Source organism: Bison bison, unplaced genomic scaffold (assembly GCF_000754665.1).
Source record: "Bison bison bison isolate TAMUID 2011002044 unplaced genomic scaffold, Bison_UMD1.0 scf7180017864530, whole genome shotgun sequence".
NCBI classification, from domain to species: domain Eukaryota; kingdom Metazoa; phylum Chordata; class Mammalia; order Artiodactyla; family Bovidae; genus Bison; species Bison bison.
Genome location: NW_011495080.1, coordinates 254,918 through 271,740, shown reverse-complemented (window position 1 = coordinate 271,740; position 16,823 = coordinate 254,918). Strand labels below are relative to the sequence as shown.

Sequence of the window (16,823 nt, the reverse complement as noted above, 5' to 3'; positions counted from 1 at the left end):
CCAGCCTTCATTGCACTTTGTCTCAGTGGCCCTGAGGTGAAATATAATGTCATGGAAACTGCAGACTGACAGGGCCAGAGGCTGTTCACAGCCAGCTGCTAATTTATGCCTGCATTTGCAAAAGCCAAGGTACCAGGAAGGAATTAAAAAATCATGATTCTGGACATTTACCCCTTTCCCTCTTAAATGCATGGGATTTAATCTTTCTGTCACTTATTAGTTCCCTAATAAGAGACTCAAGCTACTCAAGGTACTGTTGCTACCTGGTAGCCAATACCAGAACTAAACAGGCAAGAAATACTTAAAAAAAAAAAAATGCTTCTAGAAGGTTCACAGCTATAAAATCCAATTGATTTTAAAGATGGTCAATGTAAATGTGGTAGCAGCAGAGCTTCAGAAATCAATGAGGAGAAGCTGTTAGGGGCTTTAAATATCTTTTCTAGGTGGTAGTAAATGTCACAGGATGACTTTAGTAGATAGAAACTCCTACTTTAGATATAGCCATAGGATTGTCTGAAATAATGAAAGTAGTCTCCTTCCCAAAACTTCAAAAAAAATGTATGTGTACATTTCTGGTTTTATAAGTATAGTTATATTATTAAACCCATGATTTAAAAAACATTTCAAAATCTTGAATCAACCAACTAGAGATTAACAAGGAGATGACAGGACAGTGGTGTCCACTAAAGATTTTTAAAAACCTTTCACTCATTGAATTTTTAAAGCCTCATCATTGATAAGTAGGTCTGAAAATGCAAAGTGCTAAGACTTTAAAAATGAACCATACAGACAATAAAATACATTTAAACTCATGGGAAAATCTTGAACTCACAAAGTTGTAGAGAAGATACACATATGAAAAATAAGATATGGAACACAGGCTATGGTAAATGCATGAACTTAAGTCACTTGAAGACTAGGCGACAGGGACTAATTCTTGCCTGGAGGGTAGGTTTTAGGCTCTCTGAAGGATATGGAGCCCCATTGGTCTTTTAGAGAAGCAAGAGTGGTCTAGAGAAAAAGAAATAGAATTTGTTTCTCAACATTACCCCTAGATTGGCTCCTTAGGAAGGTCAATACCACTGTCTCATACCTCTAGGTTCCCAAAGTGCTACACAATTAAACTAGAAGACATCCATCACCCTGTAGAGCTATGTAAGCCTATGAATCAGTACGGACTCTCTCACCACAGGAATAAGACTTATTTCCTTTACAACCCCAATATCTGGTAGATATGTAATAAAACTTTGTTTTTTTCATACAAAGGTGTGGAGGGAGGAGGAAGACAAGCTTAGAGCCTGTGCAAGTGTGAAAGAGAAAGTGTGTCTTTAAGAACTAAGTCTATACAGGATAGACAAAAAAGGGATTCAGAAGTGAGAGTAGGCATTGTGCATTAGGTTGGAGCTTGCCTTTGTCTATTCTTCCAGAAGCTAAGCAGGAGAATGGTAAGCAAGTACGTGAGGAAGCATGCAACTGTCATATGTTTGGGGGAACAATAATCTGGGAAAATACTTTTTCCTCTCTCTCTCTCTTTCTTTTTTTTTTTTTTTTGTATATAGCTAGAAATTTCCAAAAAAAGTCTTCAGTATGGCAATCATGCATATTTGAAAGGAATGAAAGGGAAATTCAATAAAGAGATTCCTAAAAGTAGTGACTGACGTAATTATCCTCAACTAGACTACTCAATAGGTTCAAATAAGGTGATCTAGTTAAGTAAGAGAAGAATAAGGATTTCTAATCTTTGATGAATGATGAGGAAAACCTAGAATTTTGGCCTAGAAAGTAAATCACAGATTGTGGGAACAGAATACAACTATACTTATCATGAGAGTCCATATCTGAATCTTGTTTAATGAAATTTTCTCTTAATTTCAAACGTGCAAATGCAGAGACATAAAATTCCATTAACATTTACCTATTTACTTAAATGAGGAGGCATCTTATATGGGAATGCAGGAATTTGGTCAACACCTCGGATCTCCTTCTTAATACCAATGCTTGGAGTTAGTCTGGTCGTTAATTCAATATAATTGGTAGAAGATACTTTAAAGTACACTTAAAGATTGGACATTCTAGACCCAAAATAATGAATGTCTAGGAAAAAGTTTGCAAAGATGTGTCATTCATTTCTACTGAGTATAAAATCAGCAACTTTGCTGATTCCTCAAGAAGCTAATTAAGAGAAATTTGATGGATATTAGCTATTCAATTAGGATTAAAAAAAGGAAAAAGGCATCCTATATCACAATTTCATAGTACGATTACTGGCATTTGTTGTCAAATTTATCCTATGAAAGTACTACTGTGCACTAGAAAGAATTTATGGTCATTCTGTCTTGGATTCATAGCCCAGTGCTCTGGTCTTACAAATGACTCATGTTAGCTGTTTTGTCTTGAAACTTAATTCCTTTGATCCTTTGATCTTAGACAGCATATTAAAAAGCAGAGACATAACTTTGCCAACGAAGCTCTGTCTAGTCAAAGCTGTGGTTTTTCCAGTGGTCATGTATGGATGTGAGAGTTGAACTATAAAGAAAGCTGAGTGCTGAAGAATTGATGCTTTTGAACTGTGGTGTTGGAGAAGACTCTTGAGAGTCCCTTAGACTGCAAGGAGATCCAACCAGTCCATCCTAAAGAAAATCAGTCCTGAATATTCATTGGAAGGACTGATGCTGAAGCTGAAACTCCAATACTTTGGCCACCACATGTGAAGAACTGACTCATTTGAAAGACCCTGATGCTGGGAAAGACTGAAGGAGGAGAAGGGGATGACAGAAGATGAGATGGTTGGATGGCATCACTGACTCGATGGACATGAGTTTGAGTAATCTTGGGAAGCCTGGTGTCCATGGAGTCACAAAGAGTCAGACATGACTGAGCGACTGAACTGAACTGAACTTGATCCTTGGATTGAAGGCTATAGGATTTAGAATAGGTATCTTCTAGGATTGGGGGAAGATTAAATGCAATACTATATTCAAAAATAATATCCAGAACATCAACATTAGTTCTTCTTCACTCCCTTTACTAACTTTTGAGCCTCTTGAGCTAGAAAATTGGATAAACCAAAAATCTATTTTTCAATGTATCGTGCCACAAGGATTAGCTGGTAGTAGTTCTGTAAGTTATATTCTGCTGATTTAAAACTAACTTTTACTCTTTGATGGAAAAGATAACTGTAGTACAAAAATACTGTAATCTGACACTTCTGTTTGAGGCTTTAAATGGTGAAGAGAAACCAGAAACTTGTGTAAAATTACCACCTTCCTTTTACACTGCTGACAACCAATTGGCCAAACCTCAGTGAAGCTTCCTTCATTTAATTGGGAGCAGTGAGAATACTTCTCACCCAAGCATTAGCATTACTATTCCTGATCTTGATGATTCATCTTATTTTAGTGTTAGAGATTTTATTTGACTGCAATAAGCATCAGCCAATACTCAACCTACATAATGGAACTTTTATTGCAGGGCTCAAATGGAATTTACAAGTTCTAACTAAGCAATAAAGAACAAGCTGGTTTCTATGTTAAGAAGGCAGATTTAACACATACTTACTTCTCTTGTGCCAGAAACACTACTAAATTACAGCACATGCATTTTAAAAAAGATATAAACCAACAAAGAGAGAGAGTGAGGAGAAAATGGCAATGGATAAAGCACATGGAAAACTCATAACTGACTCAAAGGCCCTAGACAGTCTAATTCTAAACTATACGTGGGGGTGGATAAGAACCAACACAATTTATACTGTAAAACCGTCAGAAGATGCGCTACCCAGAAACATCATTTGCAGTTAAAATAAGAATCACTGGATATTAAATCACTAGATTCTACCACCTACTCTTGGTTAGGTGTAGTTACTTTATAGAAAATGGGGATTAACTAATCATCTACAGAATGCAGAGATACCCAACTTGTTCCTCTCACTAGACTTTCCAGAAAGCTGGCAGCCAGACCACACATTCTTAGAAAGAGATCTGAAGAGTCTTCTCTGGGGAATCCTCAGAGAGTTAAGAGAGAATATTCCCTCCATGAAATATAAATATGATTATATTAAAAGATTATATGAAGAAGAAAATGGGTCATTATTCAGAGAACAAATAGGTCCTTGAAACTTGATAGAATGGAGTTTAATAGAAGGGTTAGAAGATGAAGTTAAAGAAATCTTTACAAAAGAAGAGCAGAAATAAAAGGAGGCATAAGAAAAGGTAAGGAAAATAAGACTGACCCAGTGGTCCAACTTTCCAATGACAGGAGTTCCAAAAATCAGAAATAGAAGTAATTATCAGAAACAAACAAAAAATCAAGACTATTTCTTAGAACTGAAGAACAGCAGTTTCCAACTTGAACTGCCCAACAAGCACAATAACTAACGGACAACAGGAAGACATTTTACTTTGAAATTTAAGAATATTGGGAACAAAGAGAGGGGTCTACAAATTTCCAAAGAGGAAAAATTAGACGGCAAAGAAAATGGGGATTAGACAGTTTTAAACTTCTCAAAGGCAACTGCACAGTCACAGAAGCAAGGAAGCAATGGATTCAGAATTCTACGACTTTTACACATAATTCAAAACACCAAACAAGTTCAAGGACTGAATAAAGGACATACCCTCCACTAAAAAGTTACTGCAGAACTTGTACCAACAAAAGTTGAATTTGGAACAAGAATGAGGAATGCATGGGATATAATGGGGAATCTAACAAAGAAAAAAAAAAAAAAACCCTCCAAGGAGATGGGGCTAGAAGATTCTAGGGTGACAGATATATTGGAGCACAGTGACTTAACAGGCCGAGATGTAGAGAGTGGTCATCACTGAGTCTCACCATCACAGGAGAGTTATTTTTCAACCTAAGGACAGAATGTCTAAATGAGTCTGAGCCAGTTTTCTAACAATCACCCCAAGATTTACTCTGCCTTAACCTGTTCTTGAGAGCAACAGTTAGGTCTTGGTGAAGGAGAAAAATTCAAAGAAGTCCATCCCTTATAACGACAGTTTCACATGATAGCTAGAACCCACCCTAACACCTTACCAAATGCTTTCCAGAATGCAATCATGACCTTGCCCACTAAACCTCACAGAATGGGTGCACAGGTACTCTTGGGGAAGCTGAAAAGTGTTAGTTGCTCAATTGTGTCCACCTCTTTGTGATCCCATGGATTATGGCTCCTCTGTCCATGAATTTCTCCAGGCAAGAATACTGGAGTGGGTAGCCATTCCTTTCTCCAGGGGATCTCCCAGATATCGAACCCAGGTCTCTTGCACTATTACCATCCGAGCCACCAGGGTAACTGAAGCCAGACACTATTCCTGAGATTCTTTCCTGATCTTGACAGCCTTCATCTAAAAGTGAAAGCATCATCACTTCCTTGCTCAGGGAGGTTTAAGATTGCTACTTGATTTTTCAAAACTGCTGTATCTGAATGAGGGATGCATATATTGATGGTAAATACATACGTATGAAGAAAATGGCAAGTAGAGAAGTCAGCATACTGGGATTATCTTGGTAGAAGAGGGATACGGTGAGGTATTTGTTCTGCTTATTAATCTTAGTGGGAGGTACATGAATGCCCATTTATTATTAATCTTTAAGTCTATGCATTATATACACATACATATGTGTGTGTGTGTATATATATATGTATACAGGTATAGGTGTATATACGTGTATATATATATGTATATGAACATTTATGAACAGAACAAGTATGTGTATGTGTGTTTATGTATATTTCTGTATACAGTATCTCAGAATTGAAAATAAGAAATACAACCTATCTGTGGCAATTGATTTTACTGATAGTGGTGCCAGAGTTCACTGTATATTCTCTGCAATGTTTTCTGTGAATTAAAAAAAATTCTATATTAGTATCAAATAGGAAAAAGTAGAGAAGTCATCAAAAGCCCCCAAATGAAACCTACTGTTGCAATCCATCTCTGGTAATGGACACCAGGCACATTGAGCAGTCATGACTTCATGGCTCATCATGGCATGTGTATTTGTTTGTGGGTGTGTTTATATAATAAGCAGCAGGATTACCTTGCTGCATTATCTGGGCCTCAGAAGTCTTTAGAGAAGCCGTGTCCAACAGACCTGTCTGTATGTGCAATACAGGAGCCACGAGCCACATATCAAACTAAGTCCTTGAAATGTGGCTTGCGTGACTGAGAAACTGAATTTTTATCTTATGCAATTAAAGTTTAAATAAACATATGTGGCTAATGAGCATTATGGTTTGTTCTCTGTGGAACCAAAAAGATGAATGTCCTTAGTACCAGATGTAATATATGTCAAAACCATCCATGTGTTAATCATTCCAACCAATACAATATTGTAAAGTTAAAATAAAATAAAATAAAAAAAGAAAGAGAAAAAAAAATCCAGCAAACAAAACTTCTTTGGTCTTTGCCCCTGCCTAGCTGGATCCAATGTGCTTCCTAATTTCTAGCAGTAGTATTCCTTGGTTGACTGAGGACAAATTTATTTCCCTTACTCTATATCCTACCTTTCTTAAACAACTTCTCTGACTCTCCTTCTACCAAAATATACTTTCAGATCCTTCTTGGCACTTTAGTATAAATGAATAACAATTAACTAAAGGGTTAATCCTTTAAGAACCATCTGAGTTGTAACATGTTTGAAACCTAAGCTAACACTATTGTCATAAACTGAATGATTGTGGCCCCCAAATTCACATGTTGAGGTCCTAACCCTGATATGATGGTAACTGGAAATGTGCCTTCTTTGGGAAGTAATTAGAGTTAGATGGGGTCATGAAAGTGGGGCCTTCATGATGGGATTAGTGCCCTTGGAAGCAGAGATGCCACAGAGCACTCGCATGCTCGCTCTCTCCCACTTTGGGAACACAGCATGAACCCAGCAGTCTACAAGCCGGGAGGAGTGCTCTTACCAGAAAACAAATCGGCCAAATCAACCAAGTCCTTGATCATAGACTTTCCAGCCTCCGGGACTGAGAGAAAATAGATCTCCATTGTTTAAGTCACCAGGCTAATATTTTGTTACAGCAACCCAAGCAGACTAAGACAATGATAAAACTATGACAAATACAGGTACAGAAATAGGGAAGATTGTCGAGTTGACTGGTGATTCTCAGCCCTGAGAAAATTATACTACCAAGTACCTCTCTATAGCTAAAACACAAGCACTACCCCGGCTTCCTTCTCAGGCTTCACCATGGCCCCCATTAACCTCCTTTCCCTATCTCTGCTTGTTTAAATGCCTCATAATCCAGAAGGTGATTAAATTAATTGGTTGAGAAATCCATTATATATTTCATATCACATGCTCTCAATTTTATGTCTGAAATAAAATGCCAACAGTTCATGATAATTAATTTTGTCTTCTACAGTTGAAGTTAGGACTACCTGAAGTCATTATGCAAATTTATGTCAAGTAGTGAATAAATTAACACCATTCATCTTTAACAAATTCAAAATTTTCTAGCAACCAGTACACAAGTATACTCTTTTATCTATAAGAAACTTCTAAAGTATATATGCACTAAAAGAAAATATATGAAATATTGTTTCTAAAATATATATTTCAGCACAATTGATGAACAGAGTCAGGAAATAAATCTGATTTAGGCTCAGATATCTATATATGGAACTGAACTGCCCAAAACATTGAAAACCAAAGTTCTTAGAGGCAATTACATAGAAAATTCCTATAGTTTTCAGAAAACTTATAAAATATTTTTCAGAGTCAGAGTGTGTGTGAACATATGTTAGTCACTCAGTCGGTCCAACTCTATGCAACCACAGGGACTGTAGCCTACCAGGCCTCTCTGTCCATGGGATTCTCCAGACAAGAATACTGGAGTGGATTGTCATGCCCTCCTCCAGGGGATCTTTCCAAGCCAGGTCCCCTGCATTGTAGGTGGATTCTTTAACATATGAGCCACCTTAAGAAAACTTGAAAAACATTTTTAAAGAGTCAAAAATATAATGCAAAAGACAACCCAACTGTTTCCTCAAGACAATAAGTTATTTGATTGAAGACAAAAGATCCTTGGGGATCAAGTCTTAAATGAACGCCCCTCCCCACTCCCCAAGATCTCTGTAGCCATTTTATTCTGGTACCACCACAGAAGTGTGAGCAAACTGAATTAAGGTCAGTGAATTCACAATGTACAGGAATCTGAGGTGAACAAAACTGCAAACTTCATGAGTTCTCATATGCAAAACTCTCCTGCTGGACTGAGTGAGGAGTGGTCATCCTCACTTCACCCAGCTGTTGTTCTGAACCTCAGCCTGGTGGTTCAGAGAAGCAACCATGATAGCGGGAGGAGGGTGGCTGAAGTCATTCGTTTTCTTCTCTTAGTGAATCCTACCTCCACCTTTGGACTAGCCAGCTGTGCCAGAACAGGCTTTGTGCATATGTATATTCTGGGAGCATACTCTAAACCATAGTATATTTAAAGCTATACCTAGATAGCATATTTAAAAAGCAGAGACATTACTTTACAACAATGGTCCATATAGTCAAAGCTATGGTCTTTCCAGTCGTCACGTACCAATGTGAGAGTTAGACCATAAAGAAGGCTGAGCATTGAAGAATTGGTGCTTTCGAACTGTGGTGCTGGAGAAGACTCTTGAGAGCCCCTTGGGACTGCAAGGAGATCAAACCAGTCAATCCTAAAGGAAATCAACACTGACTATTGGATGGACTAATGCTGAAGCTGAAGCTTCAATACTCTGGCCACCTGATGTGAAGAGTTGATGCACTGGAAAAGATCTTGATGTTGGGAAGGACTGAGGGCAGGAGGAGAAGGGGGCAAGAGGATGAGATGGTTGGATGGCATCACTGACTCAATGGGCATGAGTCTGAGCAAACTCCAGGAGATAGTGAAGGACAGAGTAGCCTGGCATGCTGCAGTCCATGAGGTCGAAAAGAGTCAGACATGACTGAGCGACTGAACAACAAAAGAGGAAAAAGACAGTAATGATTATGTGATACAAAGAAGGAGAAACAAGAATGGGAAGAGGAAGAAAAGGAAGAGCAGGGTGGGAAGGAGCCGGAGGAGGAGAAGACAAGGTACTGAACACAAGCCATGTACTTGTTTTATGGTGTTATTTAATCTTTACCACAATCCCAAGAGGTGGATATCACTAGTCCAATTTCTAAAATGAGGAAACCTAGTCTCAGGAAGATGAGGTAACATGCCCTGAAAGGTCATGGCTTCCACATAGAGCACCCGGGTTTCATCCCAGGCTTCTCTGACCAGAGAGCCCATCTCCTGTATTATCCCTCCTTCTTATTAATCCTGGGCCTCACAGGTGATGGAGTCTCTCCTTTCAACACTGAGTTCAGAGCAGTGAAGCCAGAAACTGGTGACAGGCTGACCGAGGAGTGAGGGCAGAATGACAAGTCCTGTACCCAGAGCTACACAAGAACCAGGGAAAGGCTGTGACACTCCGGAAGCAAGGCCAAAGTGAGCAATTTCAGCCTGGGACAAAGGGGTATGGCCCTGAGACTCAGAAACTATGAGTCAAGACACACACATGCTTCCTAAACACACCTGGCAGGGGTGGGATCACTTTAAAAGACACGCCATTCCCTTCCCTTCCCAATAGGCCAGCTTCTGAGACTGTGGTAAGTCAAGCTGTTGAAAAGTTCTAACCATATCTGCAATGTAAGAGTCACCAAGTTAAACTCTTTCTTACTTTATAAAGAACTACATGCTACTAAAATATTGTGAGCAGGATTATGGGGGCAGTAGAGGCAGCAAGAGTATATCTGACTTTAATCGGAATCATTATGGACAATCATGTGATTTGTGTTGCTATTAAAATGACTGCATTAGAATTTCCCATACGGAGCTGATGAGCTAATTGACAGCATAAACTAAATGTGAAACCATGTTCTCAACTGAAGTGGAAAAAGTTTATTATGTCAGATGCACAAGATATTAAAAATATTTCCCTCAGATTTTTGATAGAGCATTTACTTAACATTAGTTTTGGGTTGTCAACATTTGATATCATTAATCTGGTAGTTTTTGTTGGGATAGGTTTAAACTACATTAAAACATTCATTTTAATGTTTTTTTATTCTTGGTAAATAACTAATTAGAAAAATCAGAATGGCAGATGTTTTTGATCATTCTGAGTGCTCAATGAACTTATCTTGTCCTTGATATCATGGTACCTGGGTCATGGTGAGGATTAAAGATGTCAGTGTCTGCAGAACACAGTATCTGTGATTCAATTCTATATTCATTCCTATAAGCCTTATTAAATTCATGGATTTCTTCTAATTCCATATCAACATGTACCAGCCATTCATAAAGTCACTTTCAGCAGATCAAAGGTAGTGACTTCTACAGCAGATGATATTGTACCAAAGCTTCTAAAGGCCAAGCCTAAACCACAGCATATAAATAAAAGAATCAACCAAACCTGCAAGGAATCACAGCTGGCTGCTTTATGACACAGGCAAAGACCCTTGGAGTCAAAGCAAGAAAGAGCCACCTTTGCCACAAAATCCACATGAAACTGTTACTAAGATTTATTAAAGGGAGAAACTGCACAGCAGCTAATTCATTCCCTGCAAGATACTGTGATGTGTTCAACAAGGTATCACGATGGAAAGAAAGGGCTGAAAGCTCAGCATTTAAAAAGAAAGAAAGGATTTAATTATCTGACACATGAGCAATTATAGTGCAATTCCTGTTCAAACAGAGTTGTAGCTAAAGGAGCTATTTACCCATTCAAATCACAAACAAAGGTATCTTCAATGGGATCATTAAAAGAAGGTGTGAGACCTTAGGGAAAAGCATCTCAGAAACTGCAAAGGTTTACAAAGAAGGGATTTTAAGCTCTAAATATATGCAGAAAAATAATAGAATTGCAAAGGCTCTGTTAAGGCTAAATAAAAAGGTTGCTGCTTTCTGAAAAGGACAATAAATGTAACAACGGGGTTAAAAATTTGTAAAACAGAAACGCATTCCGAATTTTATGGGCAAAACCATCAAATACACAGATAATCTTAAAATGAACATAGTTTATGCTAACACTCTTCAGAGATACACTTTTAAAAGGCTGACATTCCCTTAAGCATTAATTTTAGGTTTACTGACATAATCAATACAGTTTGTCAAAGCTTTGCTATCTTTCCATCAGTTTATAAGCAGTTTTAAAAAGGCCCTGATGCTGGGAAAGATTGAGGGCAGGAGGAGAAGGGGGTGGCAGAGGATGAGATGGTTAGATAGCATCACGGATGCAGTGGACATGAGTTTGAGCAAACTCTGGGAGATAGTGAAGGGCAGAGGAGCTGGCATGCTGCAGCAGTCCATGGGGTCACAAAGAGTCAGACACAACTGAGCAACACAAAAACAACAGAATGCAGTCTTCAGAGGCAAATAGTCTGAAAAAGAAATTTTTCCCTAGAAAATAAGATAGGAGTGAAGCCAGGTAAGCTTGGGTTTGGTAGTTATATTTTATAATAGAAATAACATCAAAAGCATGATCCATAATAGAAAAAGTTGATGACTTGGACTCAAAACAAAAACTTCTGCTCTGTGAAAGGCACTGTTAAGAAAACAAAAAGACAAGACAGAGTGGGGAAAAATATTGGCAAAACACATACCTGATAAAAGACCAGCATTCAAAATATGCAAAAAACTCTTAAAACTCAACAATAAGGGAGTCAATTAAAAAGTGGACAAAAGATCTGAACTGACATCTCACCTAACAGGATGCACAGATGACAAATAAGCATATGAAAAATGTGTTTAAGGTAGTATGTTATGGTTGTTGATTAGTCGCTAAGTTATGTCTGACTCTTTTGCAATCCCATGGACTGTAGCCCACCAGGCTCCTTTGTCCATGGGTTTTCCCAGGCAAAAATATTGGAGTGGGTTGTCATTTCCAGGGTATCTTCCTGACCTGAAGAATGAACCAACATCTCCAAACCTTCCGCATTGCAGGCAGATTTTTACTGCTAAACCACTGGGCTTTCCGTTCATATGTTATGAGAGAACTGAAAATTAAAACAACAATGTGACCCTATTACACATCTACTATGACAGATAATGGAGAAGCCAACGGCACCCCACTCCAGTACTCTTAACTGGCAAATCCCATGGATGGAGGAGCCTGGTGGGCTGCAGTCCATGGGGTCTCGAAGAGTTGGACATGACTGAGCGACTTCACTTTCACTTTTCACTTTCATGCCTCGGAGAAGGAAATGGCAACCCACTCCAGTGTTCTTGCCTGGAGAATCCCAGGGACGGGGGAGCCTGGTGGGCTGCTGTCGCTGGGGTCGCACAGAGTCAGACACGACTGAAGCGACTTAGCAGCAGCAGCAGCATGGCAGATAAAATAGAAAAAAATGAACAATTCCAAATGCCAATGAAAACCTGGAGCAACAGGAACTCTTATTGTTGGTGGGAATGCAAAATGGTAGAGCCTCTTTGGAAGACAGCTTAGCAGTTTCTTACAAATGTATACAAACCCTAACTGTATGATCCAGCAACTGAACTACTTGGCATTTACCAAGATGAGTTGAAAATTAGGCCCCCACAAAAATTTGCCCATGAATGTTCATAGCATCTTTATTTTTAACTGCTGAAACTTTGAAGCAACTGAGATGTTCTTTGATAGGTGGAAGGATAAACACAGTGGTTATCACACAACAGAACGTTATTCAGCAACAAAGAGAAGAGTTTCCGAGCCATAAAAGACAATGGAGGAAACTTAAACGTATACTGTTAGGAAAGAAGCCAGTCTGAAAAGGCCACATACTGCACGATTCCAACTATACGGAATTCTGGAAAAGGCAAATCCAAGGAGATAGTAAACAGATCAGTAGTTGCCCAGGACTTGCGGGGAGGGACTGAAGCACAGTGGGTATTTAGAGCAGTGAAGCTGATCTGTATGACACTGTCATGGTGGACACATGTCACACCTCTGTGAAAACCCATAAAACTGTAGAACACAAGAATGAGTCCTATTGTGAAGTATGGGTTTTAGTTAATAAGAATATACTACCGCTTTTGCATCAATTCTAACAATGTACCACTCTCACACAAGATGTGAACAGTTGGAGAAACTGTGTGTATTGGAGGCTGGGGGAAGGTTGAGGGGATATATGGAACTCTACTTTGACTTCATTTTTCTGTAAAACTAAAAGTTATCTAAAAGGTAATGTCTATTTCATGCATCCAACCTGGACTGGCGATCTATTTCACATATGATAATATACATGTTTCCGGGTGCTCAGGGCTGGTGCCCTGGGATGACCCTGAGGGATGGGATGGTAGGAGGGTGGGTTCAGGATGGGGAACACAGGTACAACCATGGCTGATTCATGTCAATGTATGGCAAAAGCACCACAATATTGTAAAGTAATTAGCCTCCAATTAAAATAAAATAATAATAATAATAAATTAAGAAAAAATAAATAATGTCTATTGATTTAAAAAAATAAAAAAATCAAGAGCAAAGAGGGAAAAAAGAAACCATTCTGAGTTTCCCTCAGACAGATACTTTGCTGTTACCGGAGAATAATGACATACAGAAAAACAAACATTATTTGCTTTCTTAGCCCGAGTGTAACCACTATTCAAAAAATCAACAAGAAGATAAGGGGCTGGAGGGGAACATCAAGGAGGGGAGGTCGTGGACCAGAGAAAGGAAAGCCCTAAGGGAGGACGGCAGGGCACACCTAAATCTTTCCATGTTACCTCATTAGTTCTGAATGTGTCAGGGTTATCAGGGCACGAAAATTCTAACTTGATGGCTGATGATAATTAGACAGAATGAGTTGGCAATAGTTCAATCCAATTTTCTCCCTGCATACCACAGGTTTATCGTACAACAACCTGTCATTGTTATCTGCCCACCGTTCACCTAGAACCAAGAGGGGAAATTAATGGGCATATTAGCATTCAAAAGGAAACATAACACCCTGAGACGCTTCCATCCCACTGTGTGGTGCCTGGGTCTGTCAAAGGTTTCACAACCCCCGGTGCTCGTGATGAAAAATGATCCTAGAGTTTGAACTTCACGGCTTGAGCTGAACCGAGTCCTCTCCCCAGTTAATTTAAAATGTCATCCATAAGATAAAAGTCACTATGCAGTTTCCATTGCATTTGATTTGATGATGATATTTTGAAGATGTGCTTTTCAGAAAACAGCAGGTTCTCTACCAATCTGGGTTTCAAACTACAGGTCAAATTCTGCTCTTTATTCTGATGGTCTACAACCTAAGAAAACCATCCAAGGAATAGGCAAGTCACTTTTCTTTTTAAATACTCTGGCAGTATTTAAAATCTTAAATAACGACTTATGGTATTCATCTTCATTTAATTTGGCAAACTTGTATTGTATATATAAAGGATTGTGCCAAAATATTTTTCAGGTCTACAAATCATACACTTAACTAGTCAACAAACAAGTTTTAAGGATTTTCTTGTGCCAGAGACAGTCTTGTGCCAGATTCCCTTGCCAGGAGTTGGGCATACAATACCAAGAAAGACACACTTCCTGCCCTCAAGGCGTTATAGGAGAGTGGGAAAAGGGGGGTGATATAAAGACAGCCTCCTGATGACACACACTGTACCAAGAATGCTGACAGCCAAGGACCAAGTGCATTTAGGACCACAGTGCAGGATCTACTCCCCTAAGGAGTTATTTCCCAAGTAAAGAAAACAGTGACATTTGACAGAAGACACAAGAGTTTTTCTAGACAAAAGGACTTCTCTAAATCTTAGATCATCCTTAGACTCTAAGAAACCACGGCATGAAAAGCAGCAAATGCTCAGGACTGGGGAAGTTAGGGAGGTGCAGAGTAAAAAGGGCTGAGGCCACGGTCAGAGGTTGATTTGTTTATGTTAAGGAGCTGGCACTTTATTCTCAAAAGGATTGGCAGATGAGCAAAGGTTTGCAGCACAAAATGGTTTCAGATTGACACTGACTAAAGTGGGGCTTAATGTTGCCCTCAACTTGACTAAACTTTGGACAAGCTTCTTCCTGACTGAATGGCCCTGATCTCCCATTTGCAGAGTATATTATTTAAAAAAAAAATTATGTATTTATTTGGCTGCGCTGGGTCTTAGCTGTGACATGCCAAATCTAGTTTCCTGACCAGAGATCGAACCTGGATTCCCTACATTGGGAGTGCAGAGTCTTAGCTACTGGACCTTCAGCAAAGTCCCCAGTACTTACTTTAGAAAACTTGCTGCTGCTGCTGCTAAGTCACCTCAGTTGTGTCCGACTCTGTGTGACCCCAGAGACAGCAGCCCACCAGGCTCCCCCGTCCCTGGGATTCTCCAAGCAAGAACACTGGAGTGGGTTGCCATTTCCTTCTCCAGGCCATAAAAGTGAAAAGTGAAATTGAAGTCACTCAGTCGTGTCTGACTCCTAGCGACCCCATGGATTGCAGCCTACCAGGCTCCTCCGGCCATGGGATTTTCCAGGCGAGAGTACTAGAGTGGGGTGCCATTGCCTTCTCCATAGAAAACCTGCAGTTATTAAATTCTTTCTCTGCCCTTTTGAGAGGTAAATCTTTTCCCAGCTATCTGCTGGTTCTACAACGCTGGACGTCATTTCCAAAAATCAACCCTGGATGTCATTCCCTAAGACTCTGGGACCCGTCTCTTTGAAATGTAATTGTTGGAGACTTCTTTGGTAATCCAGTGGTTAGGACTCTGTGCTTCCGCTATAGGGTGCCCAGGTTCGAGCCCTGGTTAGGGAACTGCGATTCCACAGGTCATGTGACGTGGCCAAAAAATAACAAAAAATAAAAGAACAAGATGAGTTTAAAAAAAACAACCCTGGAAACAGATACATGAAAAATAAACCAATAAAAAAGAAATGTAATCATCCATGAAAAAGAGTACTCCTGTTTCCAGCCTCAACAGGTGGCTAATAAGCGACAATTAGCAAACACAGACAGCCTAATCAAATTGACTTAAGTCCTCCAGTATTTTTCCACTTGTTCACCCCAGTTCTTGAAAAGTCTCGGTCTTTTGTTCCAGCAGAGTTCACTTTCTTTCCCCACTGCCACTGTCTTGCCCCCTGTTGCAATAGTCTTGAGTAAAGTCTTCCTTGGCTGTTTAACTTTTCTGTGCAATTTTTCTTTGACAACATATTAGAGAATCCTTTGGCAATATGGGAGGCAAATTAATGGAAGACAAGGTGAGTGGCAGGAAGGTGAGTTAGGAAGCTAAAGCAGTAAATGAAGTGAGAAATGCTAGAGTCTTGAACAGAGGAGGGACAGTAAAGGTTAGAGAGAGACACATGAAGGAGATATTACAAATTAGCTCCATAATCAACTGGATGGTGAGAAAGGAACCAGGTGATGTAGAGTGGACATGGCACTTACAACCTTATCACACACTTGGTGACAACACGGAAGACTGGGGCCTGCTGAGCTAGAGGGAGGGTGGGAAAACCAAGAAGGCAGGAGAGAGGGAGGCTGGGAAGGGAGAGAGAGTAGAAATAACATAAAAGTAAGTGGCCCTTGGAAAGACGGTTGATAAGAAGCACTTATAAATGCCTCAAAGGCAACTGATAACACCTAAAATATCTGAAACGGACTTCAGAGTTAGAATGTAGTTACAGGCAGAATTGGGGAAAAGAATATTCTCAAGTCTGGAGAATGAAAAGCAGGTAGGGGGCTTCCCTCATAGCTCAGTTGGCAAAGAATCCACCTGCAATGCAGGAGACCCTGGTTCAATTCCTGGGTTAGGAAGACCCGCTGGAGAAGGGATAGCCTACCCATTCCAGTATTCTTGGGCTTCCCTTATTCTTGGGCTTCCCTTGTGGCTCAGCTGGTAAAGAATCCACCTG

The 16,823-nt window shown here is 39.5% G+C and overlaps 1 protein-coding gene across 1 annotated transcript in view; it reads right to left on the bottom strand.

Annotated features, from left to right (window-relative positions):
• The window catches only part of DGKI (diacylglycerol kinase, iota), a gene marked incomplete at its 5' end in the record, with an annotated part of 321,800 nt that overhangs the window by 101,010 nt on the left and 203,967 nt on the right, over positions 1–16,823 (bottom strand). The gene's annotated exons all lie outside the window — the stretch shown is intronic.